Raw genomic sequence first — 19,705 nt, 5'->3', positions numbered from 1 at the left:
GAAAATAACATTCTCCTGTGTATGATCTATGTACATTGCAAGGATTGGGTCTAATGGGAGTGGTTTCATGCCTATCCATCAGCTGTGCAGCTGCAGAGCACTAATGAGGAATTCTGCTGGGCCTGCATCCCTTTTAGTCGTTGTTTCTTTTGGGAATATCTCACCAAAAACTATGTTTTTTGTTGCAGGGGATGCCTGAAATCTGACTTGTATTTTAGAGCAGACTTCTGGGCAAATTGGTGAGCCAATCACACAAGCAGGAAATGTTTCTGGGGTGTGTTCTGTACACATTCTGTGTACAGAGCAACCCCAGGTAGCCATATTGCATTCTCAGAAAATTACAGTGGCTACATATTGAAAAGGAAAGGTAATTTTTTTAATCGCCTTCAATTACAATATGACACAATTGTATACCCTATATTATTTTTTCCCTCCTAGGAAAGTAGAGTTAACCTTTTAAGGTTTGGATATTGATGTGTTTAAAATTTCTGCAGAAAGTCCCTTTTTTTTTTTTTTCCTTCTCTCTCGTAGTGTACCCTGCGACTCCCGGTCGCAGCCGTCTAGGCAATTACATCATCAACCCGGCCAGGTTACTCCTGGGATATCTGTCATCAATCCCAGAAGTCTTCAGGCATCTAATGCATGTACACAAAGCGTTCCGCAGTGTTATTACTGCGCAGGCGCAAGATTTGGAGGTGCATGCTGGGTAGCCAGGAAATTAAGCCAGGCCGGCTTCAGCTGCCCAAATCTTACATGACCGCAGCCAGAATCGAGGGGGACAAAAGAAAAATAAGCAGATTGTAAGTAGATACATACAATGTGTACATGGGAAACCTTTTCCATTATGCTTTTGAGGAATTCAAACGATCTCTGCAATGCTATGAAAGCGTTTTGTTAGCCTAAAAAAACTGATTCTGTTCCCTTAAAGCATGTTATACAGCACAATGCTTGTGCTGTGTAATTTGGCCCACTGTATCGCCTAAAAAAAAAAAAACTGTCTGATCCTGACAGTTTCTAACCTCCCCCCCCCCCCCCTGTAAACTGACCATGGTATATCATGGCTGCTGAGCCCTGATGCTGTTGTAAGTTTACGTGCCTCCATCATCCGCTGCGCTGCACTGTCCTTTCTCTTCTCTCCCCCCCCCCCCCCCCCCCCCATGTCAGTACCTGCCCTCTCTCTAGTGCTGCTCTTGTATATAATTTAAAATCACGCCATCCCCTTGATAATACGATAAGTGTCCCTGTGTTATAGAAAAAATGTCGATCTGTACCTATATCCAAGAGGCTCTCTCTTCTCCTTCTTCCTCAACTCATGTCAGTGGCAGTGCTCAGCCCTGCCCGCTAGAGCTGTCAGCTGGGCAGAGGAGAGAGCCAAGGATTCAGTAGAGCACCGGGAGATGCTCTGATATAGCTACAGATCGGCATATTTTTTCTATAAATCAGAGACACCTATTGTTATATTACAAAGCGGATAGCATGCTTTTATATGTGACTTAACCACTTTATTGCAATATTGGCTAGGAGAATGGAACTCCACTTTAATGAGGAACGAGAGGTCGAGTGTATAGGTAAACCCCATATTTGTAAAGGAACTACTTGGCTTCATTTTCAGCTTTGGTTCACACTAGATGCAGTGCAAATTCCGCATCAAAATTGCAACCCATTGTGCAAACTGATTGGAGTGTATTTTCACGACACCCCAAAATCAGTTTAAAAAATGCAATTCGATTTGCAGTCAGTTTGCATGAGTGTGAATTCCAATGCTGGTGTAAACAAAAGTGTCCTGCACAAGTTTGGTGCGATTTGAGCCATAAAAATCCATAGCTCAAATAGCAACTCAGACACTGCATGTACAGGTAATTCGCACAGGAATGTGCTGCGATTCATTACATTACTGTGTCCGGCACCACATCAGTGTGAGCCTGGGAACAAGCAGTAATAAACCCAAGAGCAAACATTTTATTATATTGCAGGTGATCAATTCATAGTTGTAGTGGCTGCATCAGTGTTTATTCATTTTCTTTTGTTTAGGCATTCTTTCTACTCTTCATCTGATGATTCAGCCAGTAAAGCCTCGTACACACGCGTCGAAAATCGGCAGGGAATTTTCGTCCGGCGGCCGATCTGATGATTTTCGGCTTGTTAGTATGATGCTTCCGACAACAGACTCCGACTTTTCGGCCAAAAAAAATCTGGTGTGCAGACTATAAAATTTTTGTTGGCCGTCAAAACACGGCCGATTTTCGTGCAGTCAGTACAGATTTCAACAGGGAAAAATCTTATGAGCAAGTCTGGGCATGCTCAGAGAAGAAAGAACACAAAGAAAGCAAACCAGCACATGACATCACTTCTGAAGTAGATTTTTGTTGGCTGAGAAAATTCGTGTGCAGTCTAGGCACATTCCAACCAACACAACACCACTCTGGACAAAAGACGGACGATCAGTCGGCCGATAATTGTTGCGTGTGTACGGGGCTTAAATCTGTTTTTTTTTTCACAAAAGAACAAGCTCTCTTCCAGATGTAGCACATTGAAACCGCATTTTCGACTGACTTCGGATTCGTCTTGAATGACATCTGTGCGGCTTCATGCACAAATGTCTATTGAAGTCGCACTTAAAATCCCCAAAAGCAGTGCAGGAACTGGCTTTGCAAATCAGTACGGCTCTGCAAAGTTGGTGTCGCACCGATTGGAAAGTTGCAGGCAATAGGCTATGACTTGTCATGTGGTTTGACTTGTCAAATCGCATGGCAAATCGTTCCAATGTGAACGAGGGCTTACAGAGATGAGACAAACCATTTACTGCTGATATTGATTCTTAACAATGATCAGCTTTTATTTATAAAAAGTCTTTATCTCAAAAGGAAAAGACTGTTAGGCCGGCCATAGACGGTGCAACTTTCTTTCCTGCAATCACGGGATTCAGGAAAGAAATCTGCTTGATTTCCCCATCAACACCAACAGTGCTGACAGGGGAATCCCTACTGCCGAGCAATTGTCTTCTCTCGGCGGTTGAAGCCGTCCCTGCCAGGAGAAGACCAGGATGATCGCTAGCAGCTATAGCAGCCACTAGCAATAATCACAAGAGCATCCGGCAGGCTGGTTATACCCATGTTGCTTGATCAACTTGGTACATTCAGCTTGCCTGTTAATGGTTCGAATCTTGGTAGGTTTCTGCTGAACTGGCAGAAATTCGAACCGTGTATGGATACTGTAACTACTTATCAAGTATGAGCTGGAGTTTGGCTTCAATTTGTTACTATAGTGCTAGTACATCTAAAGACCTGTACACATGCTCAGAAAATCGTTCAATAAATACCACGTTCGACCCGATCGTACCATAATCGGTTCGTTCATACACCACTTTCATCTGAAATTTACCTGAAGGGACAAGCACAAATTATTTCTTGTACGATACTAGATTGTACAATTTTAGTTTAATCGGGACAGTTGTCCTCCAAAAATACAAAATCATACATCCCTTCTGAATTTTATTTCTGTAGTAGGAAAATGTTAATACTTTTGATGAGACTAGCATGCAAAATAAAACGGACAATCATTCGTCCGATAATTTCATTGTGTACTAGGCTTACGGCCCCATTCTCGCTTTCGTGTTAGGAGAACAAACGTTCCCACTCGCACTTTTGCATGTGATTTTTGTGTGTCCCATAAAGCCAGCCTATTCACCTGAATGGGCAGCCCTATGCGAGTTTGTTGCTTGAAAGGAACTGCTGCCCTTTTTCGGGTAACGAGCTTTGTGTGATTTTGAAAGGCACAATTTGCGGCAAGAATTGTATTGGGTTTGGGGTGCCATTAAGGAATAATGCCACATTATGCAGCAATTTCCATGCTGTTTGGTATTGCAGGCGACTCTGCCCATGATCCCCAATCATGAGATGAGAACGAGGCTTCAGGCTCTATTCACGCTTGCACGACTTTGCACACAGTCGCAGCCCATTGTTTTCAATGGCATCCGTTCAGATCGGTGAAAAGGTGCCTGCACTACTTTAATGTGACTTAATGTGTAAATTTGCACTCAGTCGTGCTCCAAAGTCGCACGACTTTCAAGTGCACGTGTGACAGGTGCTTTTTTTTTTTCTTTTCAACATAGACTTCAGTAGGAGCACAAAAAGGAAAAAAAAAAAACACAAGAAAATGGAGAGTACAAGGCTAGGTCTTATGCATCTCTATCAGCCCATGTGGCAGCACAGACAGACCACTGTCGGCCTATAACAGAAAGCACCTGAATAAGGATCTTCCTGGCAGGATCTCCAGGTGCTTAAAACAAAGTTGTAGATTTAAAAAGATGTAGAAAATGACTTTAATCTACATAAATGTGTTAAAGCTTACATGAGATGTTAGCGGTTGGACCTATATATACATTGTAGCGTTTTAAAAGAGTACATTATGTTTAGAGTCGGTTCACACTAAGGCGACACGACTCCTTACTACTTCGGGGGCGACTTGTGTATTACCATGCACCACGACTTCGGAGCGACTTGCAGGGACTTCACATATTGGAAGTCAATGCAAGTCGCTCCGAGGTCGCCCCGAAGTAGTACAGGACCCTTTTTCTAAGTCGGAGCGACTTGTGTCGCTTCTATTAGAACGGGTCCTGTAGCAGTCAATGGACCGCGACTTGTCAGGCTGACAAGTCGCGCTAGTGTGGCCCGGCTGTTAAACACATTGATGTTTTCAGGAAAGTACTTCCAGCAATAAATTAGGAACCTCTGATAAAGCTTGATTATCTGTTTTTTTTTTTTTTTTTTTATTTATTTTTTGTGATCCTATTTCCTGTTCTCCCTTTTTTTTTTCTCCATCTTCTGACCCCAAAGTTTGGCCATGCATGGATCAAATTTAGGACGAGTCCTGCAAAATCAGCTGAAATTTCGTTCCATAGGTGGCCTTGTTGGCCGGAACCAGGTGGAAAATTGTCGGCCAAATGGCACCTGAACAAAGTTTGGTGCAGTCACTGTTCAGGTATTCTGATGGGTGCTGTGGCTGTATGAATAGAGGCGGCCGACAGTGTAGATCCTTTCATCCACACTGACATGCGGGCAGCATTGGTTGCAGAGACTTGAAAGCAGACACTTTGCATTTGGATCCGCACACCCACCTGCTTGCATGTCAGATTATAATGTGCGGTTGTGTGTTTGTAGGGGCTGACTACTGCTAGTGACAAATGCAAGTAAAATCCGTCAGGCTGGTTGTACCCAAATTGATCAATCAATTTGGTACTTTCAGCCTGCCCTTACACGGTTCTCACTGAACCGACCGAGATTCGAACCTTCTAGGGCCGACCTTAATGTTTATGGCCCAGTTTAAGACCTCATTCACTAGGTGCAAATAGCAAGGCTTTGCTCATTGCAACTAAGGCTTTCTTAGCTTTTTGCAATGTCCGTACCTGTTCTGAAAAGTTTTGCATACACATACAATTTAGACTGCGTTCATGTTGGTTTGCTTGGCATCTTATCTTGGCAGCAACCAACGTTCGGTGGTTGGCAACTTGTGGGAAGCTTTTTCAAAACAGAAAGGGGGGGAAAAGTTTGCAGCATTCTAAAAGCTTTAGACAGCACTTTACAAATGCCTCCTAAATAACAATATGCTAAAAATATGCTTTGATGATATGTGGTATAACTATTTTCACATAGCATTAAAACTCATTCCTTTTTTAAGGTTGATCGATGAGCAGTTATTGGGCCATAGAGAACAGTATGCAGGTCCATCAGTCTGATTAGAGAATGGAGTGGTTTCTCCTGGTTTCAGCTTCTCTTTAAAAAAAAAAAAAAAAAAAATAGCTCCTGATCATTTCTCTATTCAGGCTCCTATGATCTTTGTGCACTTCACTCCTTTCTAGTTCATTCCTTCTGCTTTCCATTACTTTCCCTTTTCCCCTGCAACTATGCACTTCCCTCTGGTGTGTTCTTTGTTTCCCCCTCTCATTCTTGCCCATGAGGAAAATAAACTGACATTGTGGTGAGCTGTGGAGCCTGGACACAGGCTTTGGATTACATTGATAACGTCACTTAAAGGATTTGTTCTTTTATTTGGAGCGAGATGGCGTTTAAGACATTGATTAAGCATTATATGATCTATTTAGTTCTCACTGGCTTTTACATTACCTCCACATACTGTTTTCATGATCTAGCTGTTGGGGGCAAATCTATAATTTTGAAACTTAATGACCGTGTTAAAAAAAAAAAAAAAAAAAAAACTTTTTATGTAGAAAAAAAATACACATTCTGATAGTTTTCATTACCCTTTATCGTTTACACTGTTTAGCCTGCAGTTTGTGCCAGTAGTGTAGGTAGTGATTTTAGGACTTTTTTTCTTTAATGTTTTTTCTTATGAAATCTTATTCATCTGAAGTATATATTGAAACAAAGTAATGGGATTATTGCATAGGTTGCATATACATTCACTCTGTTGCAGTGCACTTCTTCTTAGATTTTGTTAGCATGTGCAAAGAGCTCTATGGAGCAATTTTATTTGCTATGGGTTTGATATCTGGCTAGGTTCACACATTTGAGTCCTGTGTTGTTTGTAGGTAGCTTATTCTTTTTTAGTGGCCTGGCCTACTGTCAGAAATGCAAGAAAAGTCCCTGACCCCCTTCTTTTTTTTTTTTTTTTTATCCTGCTGCAGCACTGTACTATTTTTGGCATGCGCAGAAATGCGCTGCCTTATACTGGTTCTAATGCAGCGTTACATTATATTTGACATCAGAGAACCCCTGACCGCCACAGCGGAGAGAAGAGGCTGCATGGGCCCCAAACTATCAGAGTGGAAGGGAGCCTGCAGGGGTACAGAATAGCTAATAACTAATGCTGGCCATACAGTATACTAAAAGTCGGCCAAAATTTGGTCATATGGACAGTTTTCGTTTTTCAGGTAGTTAATGGCCACAAATCGGTATTCAGTTGTGACGTTTTTGGGCTGAAAAAATGGACAGGTTTGGAAATTTCCTGCCTGCCGAATGAATGATAAATTGAAAGGTTAATGTGTTTCTTGTCCAAACTGTTTGCACTCTGTATATGTGAAAAAACAAACAGAAAACTGATTCATTTATTTCCATTGAACGATTTATCGGTCCATTACATGATGGCACGATTGTTTGCTCTCATGGCCGAGAGTTAAGTTTTTCGAAAATTAGTTTGAATGATTTTTCATATAGTGTATGGCCAGCATTAACCACTTAACGCAAAGTGACGTAGGGCTACGTCGGCTGACTTTGTGGTGTTATACCGGGGTGATGCCCACCGGGAGACCCGAGCACCCAGCTGGAACGTCCGCCCGGCTGGATGGAGTCCCGATAAAAGCCGGAAGTGGCTTCAATCGGGTCTCCGACGTAACCCGGAGGCGGCGTCCATGACGTCACGTCCGGGTTACTCTGCTGCTAAAGGCAGCAGATTTAAAAAACGAGTGTATTCAAAAATGCCCTTTGCGGTGTTTTGAATACATGGCAGTGTAGTGGAGGGGTCTAGGGTCTTTTAGACCCTCGAACCCTCCATAAAGAGTACCTGTCACTGCATATTGGTGTCACAAGGGATGTTTACATTGCTTGTGACAGCAATAAAAGTGATAGATTTTTTTTTTTTTTTTTTTTTAAAACCTGTGATAAAGTTAAAAAAAAATAAATAGGGGGAAAAAAAAACAACTTTTAGCTGTCACCGTTAGCTCACGCACGAAAGAAAACGCATATGGAAGTCGAGCCGCAAATGAAATCGCTGTTCAAACCACACATGTGAGGTATCGCCGCGATCGCCCGAGCGTGAGCAATAATTAAAAAAAAAAAAAAGAGCTACACTCTAACTCTAAACTGGTTACCGTTAAAACATTTTAAAATGTCACCTATTGAGATTTCTATTGAGCGTAGTTTGTCGCCATCCCACGGGTGTGCGCAATTTTAAACCGTAACATGTTGGGTATCTATTTACTCGGCGTGACATCATCTTTAACAATATACAAACAAAAATGGGATAACTTTACTGTTTAGTTTTTTTAAATGCAGTGAAATGTGATTTTTCGCAATTTAAAAAAAAAAAAATTGCGTTTTTAAAGACCGCTGTGCAAATACCGCGTGACAAAAAATATGGCAATGACCGACATTTTATTCTCCAGAGTCTTCCCTAAAAAAAATATATATAATGTTTGGGGGTTATAAGTAGTTTTCTAGGAAAAAATTCTGATTTAACTTGTAAACAAAAAGTGTCAGAAAAAGGCCTGGGGCTTAGTGGTTAAAGTGCTTTTTCTTTTTCTTCCCCCACCAGTACCCTTGAATTAAGCATTTAAGCCTCACTGCACGGGAGGATTTATGTTCTCCCTGGAGTTCAGCTTTATGCTCCAGGGCCCATTTAGGTGTATATGTGTGCATAAAAGGGGCTTTTGTTTCGTAGCATTGGACTGGTACTTTGTTTATGCATCAACCTGTATTTTTATCTTTTTCCTGTGCAATGACATACGTTTTGGTGTGTCTTTGAATTTGTTAAGCAGTCATTGACCAAGACTTATTTACTGTTTCCAACCCATCCAAACTCATGTTGTGTCTTCATTTGTTGCAATTGACTTCAGCAGGTCCCTGAACACGCAAAACAAACATGTCGTATTTTCCAAACACGTGCATTTGGGAGAAGACTCAGTTGTACTTCACATCCATTTTTAGCGCCCTGTAATGCATATGCCTTTAATGCAATAGTGTAAACTGGCCCTTTAAAGCTCTGGGTCTGTAGTGTGGCCTGATACTGAATGATCATGTACTGTGGCTTTTAAGACAATCTTGGAGCAAATTGAGGTATTTTGTGAAGAGTTCTGGGCTTGCAATACAAAAACAAACAAAACCTTACTGCAATAGTGATTTCATAACCCCTGTTTGTGTGTATACTTATGCCTATATATATCACATGATGTATATGTGGGATCTGTAGGAAGGAAGAGGAGGTGGCTTTGACACTCGTATAGCCTCAGCCTACCAAGAGAAGAAAACAAAAGCAGCTGTGGAGATTCTAGTCAGCAGTGAGTTGTTTTTATTTTCTAATATTAGCTTCCACATAATTCTTCACTCGAGGATTTCTTTTGTTATGCCAGTTTTCTGCTTTGGTTTTTATGTACTTTATTCCCCCTTTTTGATATAGCAATTTCTTTTGGACTTGCTTATCTATGGGATCATCACTGTGTGAATGCTGGTGAGGCTCTGACCCTATTGATTTTTCTAATGAAGCAACTGAACAAAATGATATATTTTCTGCAACATATTCTAGTCAAAACAAGACTATCCTTTCCTAGGCCAAATTTTGTGAAATGTGTGCTTTGCTTACAGACTAAATAAAATCTGTTTTCAGTACCTTTTCTACTTCCTTACTATGTGCCTTCAGGGATGGATAAAACTGTTGCTATGGTTAGTAATAGTAGCCAAAGCAATCTAGAAAAATCCTGTCTTGAAAAAAAAGCAAAGCAGTTGTGGAAGCACAAAAACACATTCTTCCAAAATACAGTTGCACAATATTACTTATCGTTTTGCATGCAGGTATTATTATGTTAACACAGCTTTGAGATTTTCTTGCTAAAGCTGGGGAAAAAAGGGCAATGGAAAATGGAGTAGGCCGTTTTTAGTTTGGCAGATGTCTGTTGCTGTGCCACAGAATACCAAGTATAGTTTGTATACTTTGCCCAGTATGTAAGAAGACTAGGTGATTTATGTTGGAAATGCATTTTTTTGGAACAAAATATATCTATATACTCGCGTGTGGGGTAAAGGAAGATGTACAATTTTTTTTTTTAAATTTTTTTTTTTTTGTCCTGGTTGATTTGATTCTTTGCTTTTCAACATTATGTTCAGCACCTAGGTGTCCCTGGAATTCTTTGTATGACCCTAACATTCTCGGTAGCATTATGTACCCATGAAAGGGACATACCTCCATCCACAATAAATGGCATGGTTGAATGAATATTCCCTGTCGGCTATTGTATTCAGACTGCCAGTACCCATAGTTGTCAGAATATCTGACTGCAGCTGATTGGCTGGCAATTTTCCACCCAGCTCCGTTGGCAAGTGGATTCGACTTCAGGTTTTTGATTCTTCTGCCATCTATCTAGTGTCCCTGGACATGGCTCCTGCTTGTCTCCCTGGCTCTGCAACACTTTTTTGTCTAGACAAGTCAGTATAATGTTTTTTTTTTTTTTAGAGCTGCACAATTTAGGCTCCTTTCAGACGGCCGCTCCGCTGCTTAAGTCCGCTGCGGGACTTTTTTTTTTTTTTCCACGGAGCGGATGACATTTCTGTCATCCGCTCCGTGTGCCCGCATATCATCCCATCCGTTTGCGGATGATATGCGGACATAATGTAAGTATATGGCACTGCGGATGACACCGCTGACATCCGATTTTCCTTCCTTTCCGTTTTTTACACGGATGGAAAAATGGGGTTCTGTTCCTTTCGTAAAAACAGAACAGAACTGAAAGGAGGAAAATCGGGTGTCAGCGGATGGTATTCTGCTGACATCCGCAGTGCCATTCACTTACATTGATGTCCGCAAATCATCCGCAAAAAAATAGGATGATTTGCGGACACACGGAGCGGCCGTGTGAAAGGACCCTAATTGATTCAACCCCCCCCCCCCCCCTCACTATTCCAAACTGCATGTTCTCGATTCTTACAAAGTCGTTCTCTGCTTACTCACAGATGTCGGGAAAAAAAAAAATAGTTTATCAACATTGTTAAGGCTGCTGAGATAACTATAAACACAATGCTTTACAATGTATCTTTTTGTTCTTTTAGATCATGGGTGTCCAACCTTTTGGCTTCTCTGGGCCACATTGAGTGTAGAGAAATTTTCTCGGGCCGCATATAAAATATATACTACAATTAAAGTATATAAGTAATAAAACGCCGCTGCACCATTTCCGCACCGCCCCCCCCCCCCAAAAAAAAAAAAAATTTAACACAACTAGAGGATGATCAAATGAAATGGAGTCAGTATACAGAGGTTTACTTCTTCTGAGAGATATTAAAGGAACACTAACCACTTCAGTGATTTGAAGTGGTCATGGTGGTAGGAGTCAGACACTGCACATGCTGGGATATTTACAGTTATGTGCTGGGGGATGGTTGCACCCCTAGCACATATGACTTGGGCAGACAGAAAATGTCATGTGCTTCATACATATATGAACAAGGACATGACCTATTATGACAAAACACAACTAGTTATTAAAAAACATATTGCAACAATTTACACATGCTAATGCACATACCTTTTCTACTTATTTTGCAGACTACTGGCGGTTACTGCTGGTCGTGTGGTTACTGCTGGTCATGACATTGGGTACTGCTGGAGGAAGCAGCGGCTGCAGTAGAGAGTAGAGCCGCTGCTTCCTGCATGGCTCCTATCACAGGCGGAGTGCATTTCATATCACTCCGCCTGTGACAGAGCTGGAACTATACTGGAAGTAGCGGCTCTGTCACTGACTGCAGACATCCTAAGTCTCCCGCGGCAGATGGGAGATCGCACAGCACTTGCAGCCTAGTGCGTGCCTATCCAATGCAGCCTACACAGTGCCCATCCAATGCAGTTTCACCAGTGCGTGACCATCCAGTGCGTGACCATCCAGTGCGTGACCATCCAGTGCAGCCTCACCAGTGCATGCCCATCCAATGCAGCCTGATCAGTACCACTCCAGTGCAGCCCCACCAGTGCGTGCCCATCCAATGCAGCCCCACCAGTGCGTGCCCATCCAATGCAGCCCCACCAGTGCGTGCCCATCCAATGCAGCCCCACCAGTGCGTGCCCATCCAATGCAGCCCCACCAGTGCGTGCCCATCCAATGCAGCCCCACCAGTGCGTGCCCATCCAATGCAGCCTCACCAGTGCGTGCCCATCCAATGCAGTCTGCAATGAAGAGAGAGGAGAGCTGCTGGATTACACAGAGCAGGGATCTCCTGCTTACCCGTCGACCGCTGTCATACAAAGTCCTGCCTCCTGGAACTGCTCCTATGATAGACATCACCAATGTGCTGTCTACCATTGACAGAGGCTCCGAGGCAGCCTCTGTGTACAGTTAGTTGGAAGCCTCTGTGGCCGTGCCCCCGACTTGACTTCCTTCCTCCCCCAGTAAAAAAAATAATTGTCGGGGCAGTGGGCCGCATTGCCTGTGGTTCTGGGCTGCATGCGACCCTCGGGCTGCAGGTTGGACATGCCTGTTTTAGATCCAAGGAATTAATTTCCTTCTGTAAGTTTGGGCAGTTTAACCTCTCAAAGACCCAGCCTTTTTCTGACAATTGCTGCTTACGTTAAAATCAGTATTTTTTTGCTAGAAAATTACTTAGAACCCCCAAATGATATAGATATATATTTTTATTTTTTAGCAGAGACCCTAGAGAATAAATTGGCGATCGTTGCAATCTTTTATGTCACACTGTTTGCGCAGAAGTCTTTCAAACGCTATTTTTTTGGAGAAAAAATGCACTTTAATTAAAAAAAAATAAACTGTAAAGTTAGCACAATTTTTTTGTGTAATGTAAAAGCTGTTATGCCGAGAATCGTGATCTTTAATCTACGCAAAAAAATAGCGATTCTCATTTTAGCCAGAATCGTGCAGCTCTAGTCTTTTCTAATATCATCCCCCCTATCCTTGACTTTGCCTTTTTAGTGTATGTAGAACTGCTCCAATTCATACTAGGTCACTACAGTGCCCCCCTTCTGTGCCTTGGCTGTGTGTGTGTGTGTGTGTGTGTGTGTGTGTGTGTGTGTGTGTGTGTGTGTATGTATTTTTTTTTTTTTTTTTTTCTTTGCCCTATGCATTGAGTCATCAGTGTTGTCCCCTGAGAAACGCACTTTCCCAGCCTGATTCAGCAGCGACTTTGCAAATATTACTGCCTTTACTCCCCAGCTTATCAAGTGTATCTGGGAAATCTGCTGTTCATCTCAGCTGAGCTTTTCAAAGATGCAAAACTTTAGGGACTCTGACTTGTTTCTAAACAGAAGATCCACCCAAAAGCTTTCTCAGTAAGATGCCAAAATATGCAAAGATCAAAAAACCCATAGCCACTAGGGGTCAGTTTTTAGCCTGGCTGACTCCAGTTAACTTAAGCCTCTTTGACACGAGAGGTCTGATCAGGTCAGGCTGTCCGTTTTTTCAGTCGGACCTGATCAGACTCTATTCTCCTCTGTGGGCAGTTGGATGTAATTGGACTTATGTCTGTTTACACCTAGCCAACTCTGGGTCCGATGGAGGGGATCTGTTCCCCCTCCATCTGATTGGATTGGAAGTCAGTCTAGTGGGGAGGGGGCAGTGGATTCCCTTAACTTTCAGGGTTTTCCTTTCACTTTCTGTTTGCGTTTGGGGCAGGCGGTGAGGGTACCTTTCCCTAGTGGGATACAGACAGCAAAAAACTGACAGGGATTATAACCCTCACTTTTCTAAAATTGTGGTGGGGTGGGGGGCAACGTTTTGGGGAACATTTTGCAGATTGTTCGGCGGAATGACAGAACAACAGTCTGCCTAAGTAAACAAGGCAGACCACTGTTCTGTTGGGAAGGAAAAGAGAGATCTTGTATTTCAGCTAAGCATTCACAGCCCACACAGTTAGAAAGCAATCCATAGGAGCACACTTAACTCTTGATCATTCCTGCGGTTGTTTTTTGTTTAATGCATTTGTTGAATGCATTAAGATTAAAAAAAAAAAAAAGAAAAAAAACCCCTGCCTTCACAAGGGATTAATCAAACAATCATATTGTTTGTTAAAATTTGAGGGGTAGTAATAAAAATGAGTGTCTGTGGTGTCATTGCACAAAGTTGTTTGTCTGCTCCAAATGGAATACAAACATTCATTTATAAGAAACATCTAATTGATGGATGTTTGGCATTAATCTTTTTTTTTTTTTTTTTTTGACCTTCACGTTTTTTACATACTTGCTATTATTTTTTGCTCTTGCATTGGATTTGGAGATTGGTAGATGATTCACTAGAACCTATCAAGGGCAGATGACAACATGATCTTCACCTTGGCCAATCAGAGGAAGTTTTGTATTCATTAAAAGTAAAATACAAGGTGTCTTGTGAGTGGTGGGGTTAACAAAGCAAGTAATGCTCTTTATTTTGCATACAGATGCTGCAACTCCTGTCGGAAGCGGATGCCACTTCTGTATTCTGTAGCATATACTATAAGGGCTCTTTCACACGGGCGTTCCTTTTTTTTTTTGCCCGATCAGGTCCTTTTTTTTTTTTTTTTTTTTTTGTAACGGACACGGATTACACTTGTGTCATCCGGTCCGTATGTCCGTTTTTCATCCCATCCGTTTGCGGATGAAAAACTGACATAATGCATGTCTATGTAAATACGGATGTCTGCGGATGACACCACTGACATCCGTTTTTGCTTCCGTTCCGTTTTTTGAAAGGAAGAAAAAATAGGGTTCTCCTCCGTTCAAAAAAACTGAACTGAACTGACAAAAAACGGATGTCAGAGGATGATCATCCGTATTTACATAGAGATACATTATGTCAGTTTTTCATCCGCAAACGGATGGGATGAAAAACGGACATACGGAACGCCCGTGTGAAAGAGCCCTTACACTATTCATTCTCTTCATTAAAGTATAACTAAAGGCAAAACCTTTTATTTAAGTTTTGGATCGAGTGGAGAGGGGTTAGAACTGTCAGTTTTTATTGTGATCTTTGCCACTGATGGGGAGATTTAGTCCCCGTTCACATGCAGGCGACGCTACTTCCAGGGGCGACCTCCGAGGTCGCGGTGCGAGCAGCGCGCCGCGACCTCGGAGCGGCCGCCACGGACTTTATAACATTGAAGTCTATGGCCGTCGCCTCCTGGTCGCCCCAAAGAAGCTCCGGACCCTTTTTCTAAGTCGGAGCGACTTGTGTCGCTCCTATTAGAACGGGTCCGCAGCTTCCCTATGGAAGGCGACCTGTGAGGCGACCAGGTCGCCTCACAGGTCGCCTCACAGGTCGACTTAGTGTGAACGGGGCTTTATCATCCTATTTTTCCTGTTTATGGTTTTCATTAAAAGTAAAAAGAATAACATATGGTGGGGGGGAAAATAATTTGATCCCCTGCAGATTTTGTAAGTTTGCCCACTTATAATAAAATTCTAGACCCTTCATTTCTTTGTAAGTCTATTTAAAATGATAGAGACAGAATATCAACCAAAAATCCAGAAAAAACACATGATACAAATGTTATAAGTTGAGTTGCAGTTCAAGAGGTTTTAAACCTCCCCAAAATTTTTTTTTTTTTTTAAAAACAAAAACCTTAAAGACAAAGGCATAATGAGCTAGTATGCATCGTATTCTATCTCATTATGAAATACCTTAAAACGAAGCCCCCGCAGCGCTGCCCGCTCACCGTTCACATGGCGTCCATCTATACCCGATCTTTCTTCCAGGTTCGCACGCTCCAGCCATCTGATTTGCCAGAGCTGCGATAACGTCACTCCCGCGCATGCGCTCAGGGCTCTGAAGGAACAGCACGGGCGGCCGTTCCTTCAGAGGGCATGCATCAGTGATGTCACTGGCTGCATGCAAAGTACATATCTCCTAAACGGTGCATGTTTAGGAGATATTTACAGTACCTAGAGGTAAGCCTTATTATAGGCTTACCTCTATTTACAAGTTGCAGAGGAAGCTTTACTTCCTCTTTTTAGTAAGTTAAAAAAAAAAAAAAAAAAAGTATTTGATCCCCAAGCAAAACATGACTTAGTGCTTGGTGGAGAAATCCTTGTTAGCAAGCACATAGATAAGACGTTTCTTGTAGTTGATGACCAGATTTGCACACATCTCAGCAGGGAATTTGGTCCACTCTTCTTTTAAAGCTTCTCTCTAAATCCTTCAGGTTTCTTGACTGTCGCTTGGCAACTCGAAGTTTCAGCTCCCTCCATACATTTTCAGTAGGCTTAATGTCTGGAGACTGGCTAGACCTCCGTGACCTTAATGTGCTGCTTCTTGAGCCACTCCTTTGTTTGTTTTGGGTCATTGTCACACTGGAAGACCCATCCACAACTTATCTTTAGTGTTCTGGCTGAGGGAGGAAGGTTTTCGTCCAGGATTTTACAATATATGGCCCTGTCTATTGGCCCATCAATCCTGGAAAGTTGGTCTGTACCTTTTTAGCAGAGAAACAGCCCCAAAGCATAATGTTTCTACCCCTTTGCTTGACTGTAGGGATGGTGTTCTAAAGCCCCGTACACACGTGTCGAAAATTGGCAGGGAATTTTCGTCCGACGACTGATCTGCTGATTTTTGGCTTGTTAGTATGATGCTTCCGACAACCAACTCCGACTTTTCGGCCGAAAAAAATCCTGGTGTGCAGGCTATAAAATTTTTGTCCGCCGTCAAAACACGGCCGATTTTCGTGCAGTAAGTACAGATTTGGACAGGGAAAAATCTTATGAGCAAGACTGGGCATGCTCAGAGGAGAAAGAACACAAAGAAAGCAAACCAACACATGACATCACTTCTGAAGTAGAATTTTGTTGGGCGAGAAAATTTGTGTGCAGTCTAAGCACATTCCAACCAACAAAACACCACTCTGGACAAAAGATGGACGATCGGTCGGCCAGTAATCGTTGCGTGTGTACGGGGCTTTAGAGTCATAGTCGGAATTTTTCTTCCTTCAAACACGGCGAGTCGAGTTAATGCCAAAGAGCTAAATTTTGGTCTCGTCTGACTACAGCATGCTCCCCCATTCCTTCTGTGAATCATTTAGATGTTCATTGGCAGATTTCAGACAGGCCTGTGCATGTCCCTTTTTTGAGAAGGGGGACCTTGCGGGCGCTGCAGGATTTCAATACATGGCGGCTATTGTTACCAATGGTTTGTTGTGACTGGTTTCAACTGTCATGAGATCACGCACAAGCTGCTGCCTTGTAATTCATTTTTCTGATGATAATCCTTACCCCATGAGGAGAAATCTTGCATGGCGCTCCAGACCGAGGGTGATGGATATTTTGTATTCAAGTTGCGTATTTTGTATGTATTCCAGTTGCGAATAACTCCCAACAGTTGACTCCTTCTCACCAAGCTTCTTGCTAATGGTCTTGTAGCCCATTCCAGCCTTGTCCAAGTCTACAGTCTTGTCCCTGATGCACTTTTGACACATGATGGTGTGGTATGAAAGGCAGATTCTGTGGACAGTTATCTTTTTACGCACATAACGAATTGTCGTCAGGAGCACCTTAAGTTGACAGGACTAATCTGTGTACCACATGACCACCTACTGTAGCCAGTCTGTGGGAGCCAGAATTCTTGTTGGTTGGTAGGGGATCAAATACTCATTTTAGAGCCGGTTCACACTGGGGCGACTTGTCAGGGGACCTGGTCGCCTGAAAAGTCGCCGTGGGTCGCCTGCCATAGATTAGCACAGGACCCGTTCTAATAGCAGCGACACAAGTCGCTCCGACTTGGAAAAAGGGCCCTGTAATACTTTGGGGCGACCTGCATTGACTTCAATGATATGAAGTCTGTGCATGCCGCTCCGAGGTCGAAGTGCGTGCTGTGCACCGCGACTTCACAGGTCTCCCCGGCAAGTCGGGTCGCTCCTATGTGAACCGGCTCTTACTCACTGAACTGCAACTCTATTTATAACATTTGTATGTGTTTTTATTTGTGGTTGATATTCAGTCTCCTATTTTAAAATACACCTATGATAACAATTCTAGACCCTTCAATTTCTAGGGGGCTCAAATAACTATTTTCCCCACTGTACATGATATATATATAATTTTTTTTTTTTGCTGGTAAAACATCTTAAGTTCATAACTATTCCTATGAAATTCACATGCATACATTGATCGGCCTTTTTTTATTTATATATGTTTTTTTTTAATTTTGTAACCCTAAGTTCCACTCAAAGCTGGATCTCTGTGTGTGTGTGTGTGTTTGGTTTTTTTTTTTTTTTTTTTTTTTTTTTTTCCTAGTAGTGGTAAAACGCTTACCTGTCCAGTATGCAGTATCACCACTGGATGGCATGTAACAAACTCAAGCATTGTCACCTGGGGCTGGGGTGCATAGGTTTGATTTATGGATTGGGCAGACCAACCACACAAGCTGTTTGCATATCTACATAGGAGGGTTTCATGCTTTACAGAAGTGATGCTGACACAGGTCGTCCGTCCTTAGTTAAATTCTCTTATGTTCATTTCTAAAGTGTAACTTAAGGCAAAACCTTGATAATGGAGAGGGATTAGGTTTTTTTTTATTGTCTGTGCCGCTGTCATATTCTCACCGTTTCTTTGTTCTGTTTTTTTTTTTTTCAGTGAAAGTAAAAAAACCCTGCATTTTGAGTTGAGAACAATAATGGAGCGGAAATCCTCTAATGGGGACACTTGTTCTGGTGACAGTCGGGGGGGGGGGGGGGGGTTCCCTCACGTTGTAGGGTTTTCCTCGCACTTCCGGTTTTGGCTATTCACCAGTTCCTGACCGACAGCAGTACATATGCTGCAGCAGGTTGACTCTGTCCTGCGAAATGACGTAACTGTACATCGTTTCGCAGGACCACTAGTGGGGGCATGTGCCGATTGTAGCCAATCAGTGGCTCCAGCGGCCGCAGTTACCGCCGGACACCCGCGATCGCTCCCCGTGGAGACAGAACTGCGATCTGCTGTTGTAAACACAGCAAACCGCTGGTTCTGTCAGTTGTGAACATAGGGATCCTCTGTTCCTCTTATTTAGAAACGCAGGTCTGTGTTTATGCAGCAAGCCCATCTACCCCCCCACAGTTAGAAAGCGCACCTAGGGACACTTTTAACCCTTTGATCGCCCCTGGTGTTAACCCCTTTCCTGTCAGTACAGTAACTGCATATTTCTATAACTGATTACTGTAGTAGTCACTGGTCTGTCCCCCCCCCCCAAAAAAAAAAAAATTGTTTAAAAATGTCAGGTGTCCGATCTGTCCACCATAATGTCGCAGTCCCGCTAAAAATTGCTGATCGCCGCCATTACTAGTAAAATAAATAAATGAAAATGACCTGAATCTTTCCCCTAGTTTGTAGACGCGATAACTTTGTGCAAACCAATTCAATATACGCTCTTTGGGAGTTTTTTTTTTTACCAAAATTTTATATATAGAATTACACACGTACATATATAGTTGTAAACCCACTTTGGTGACCTATATAAACGCTTACTATAGGTGCTGTAAATGTCTCCTAAACTTGCCCCGTTTAGGAGATATTTACAGTGCATGCAGCTGATGACGTCATCGGCGCATGTGCTCTGAAGGAACGGCCACTCGTGCCATTCCTTCAGAGCCCAGTGCCGTGTACGGTGGCTCCCGCGCGCATGCACGGGAGTGATGTAATTGCGCCTCCGGCCAATCAGATGGCCAGGGGACGCGAACAAGGAAGCAGAGCGGCCAGACATGTCGGCCGCCCTGTCGCTGAGCGGGCGGCACTGCGAGGGCTTTGTTTTTTAAGGTAAGTATTTCATAATGAGCTAGTATGCGATGCATACTAGCTCATTATGCCTTTTTGTCTTTACAGATTTTTTTTTTTTTTTTTGGTTTCCTTCTTTAAGGGGAAAACCTTCCGGTGCAGAAGTGGCTAAACAGTAAGTGAAGGGAAATATTTCCAATGGGACACAGATGGCAAGAAACTGACAGGGTTTAAAACCCTCCCTTACTCTGTCCAAAATGCAAGGAAAAATGTTTGCCTTTATTAACACTTTACTGGACTAGACAAACTGCATATTTTGTGAGTT

The 19,705-nt window shown here is 42.7% G+C and overlaps 1 protein-coding gene across 1 annotated transcript in view; it reads left to right on the top strand.

Moving 5' to 3' along the window:
* CNOT6L (CCR4-NOT transcription complex subunit 6 like) overlaps positions 1 to 19,705 on the top strand; it is a 153,415-nt gene that overhangs the window by 1,599 nt on the left and 132,111 nt on the right. Inside the window, exon 2 of the mRNA XM_082275492.1 lies at positions 8,923 to 9,010. The gene's annotated coding sequence lies outside the window, so the exon portion shown is untranslated. The remainder of the gene's footprint in view (positions 1 to 8,922; positions 9,011 to 19,705) is intronic.

This window comes from Pelophylax lessonae (assembly GCF_965119305.1).
Source record: "Pelophylax lessonae genome assembly, chromosome: 1".
In the NCBI taxonomy this organism is placed as follows: Eukaryota; Metazoa; Chordata; class Amphibia; order Anura; family Ranidae; genus Pelophylax; species Pelophylax lessonae.
Note: the sequence above shows the minus strand (reverse complement) of the source record. Positions and strands in the feature narration are given on the sequence as shown.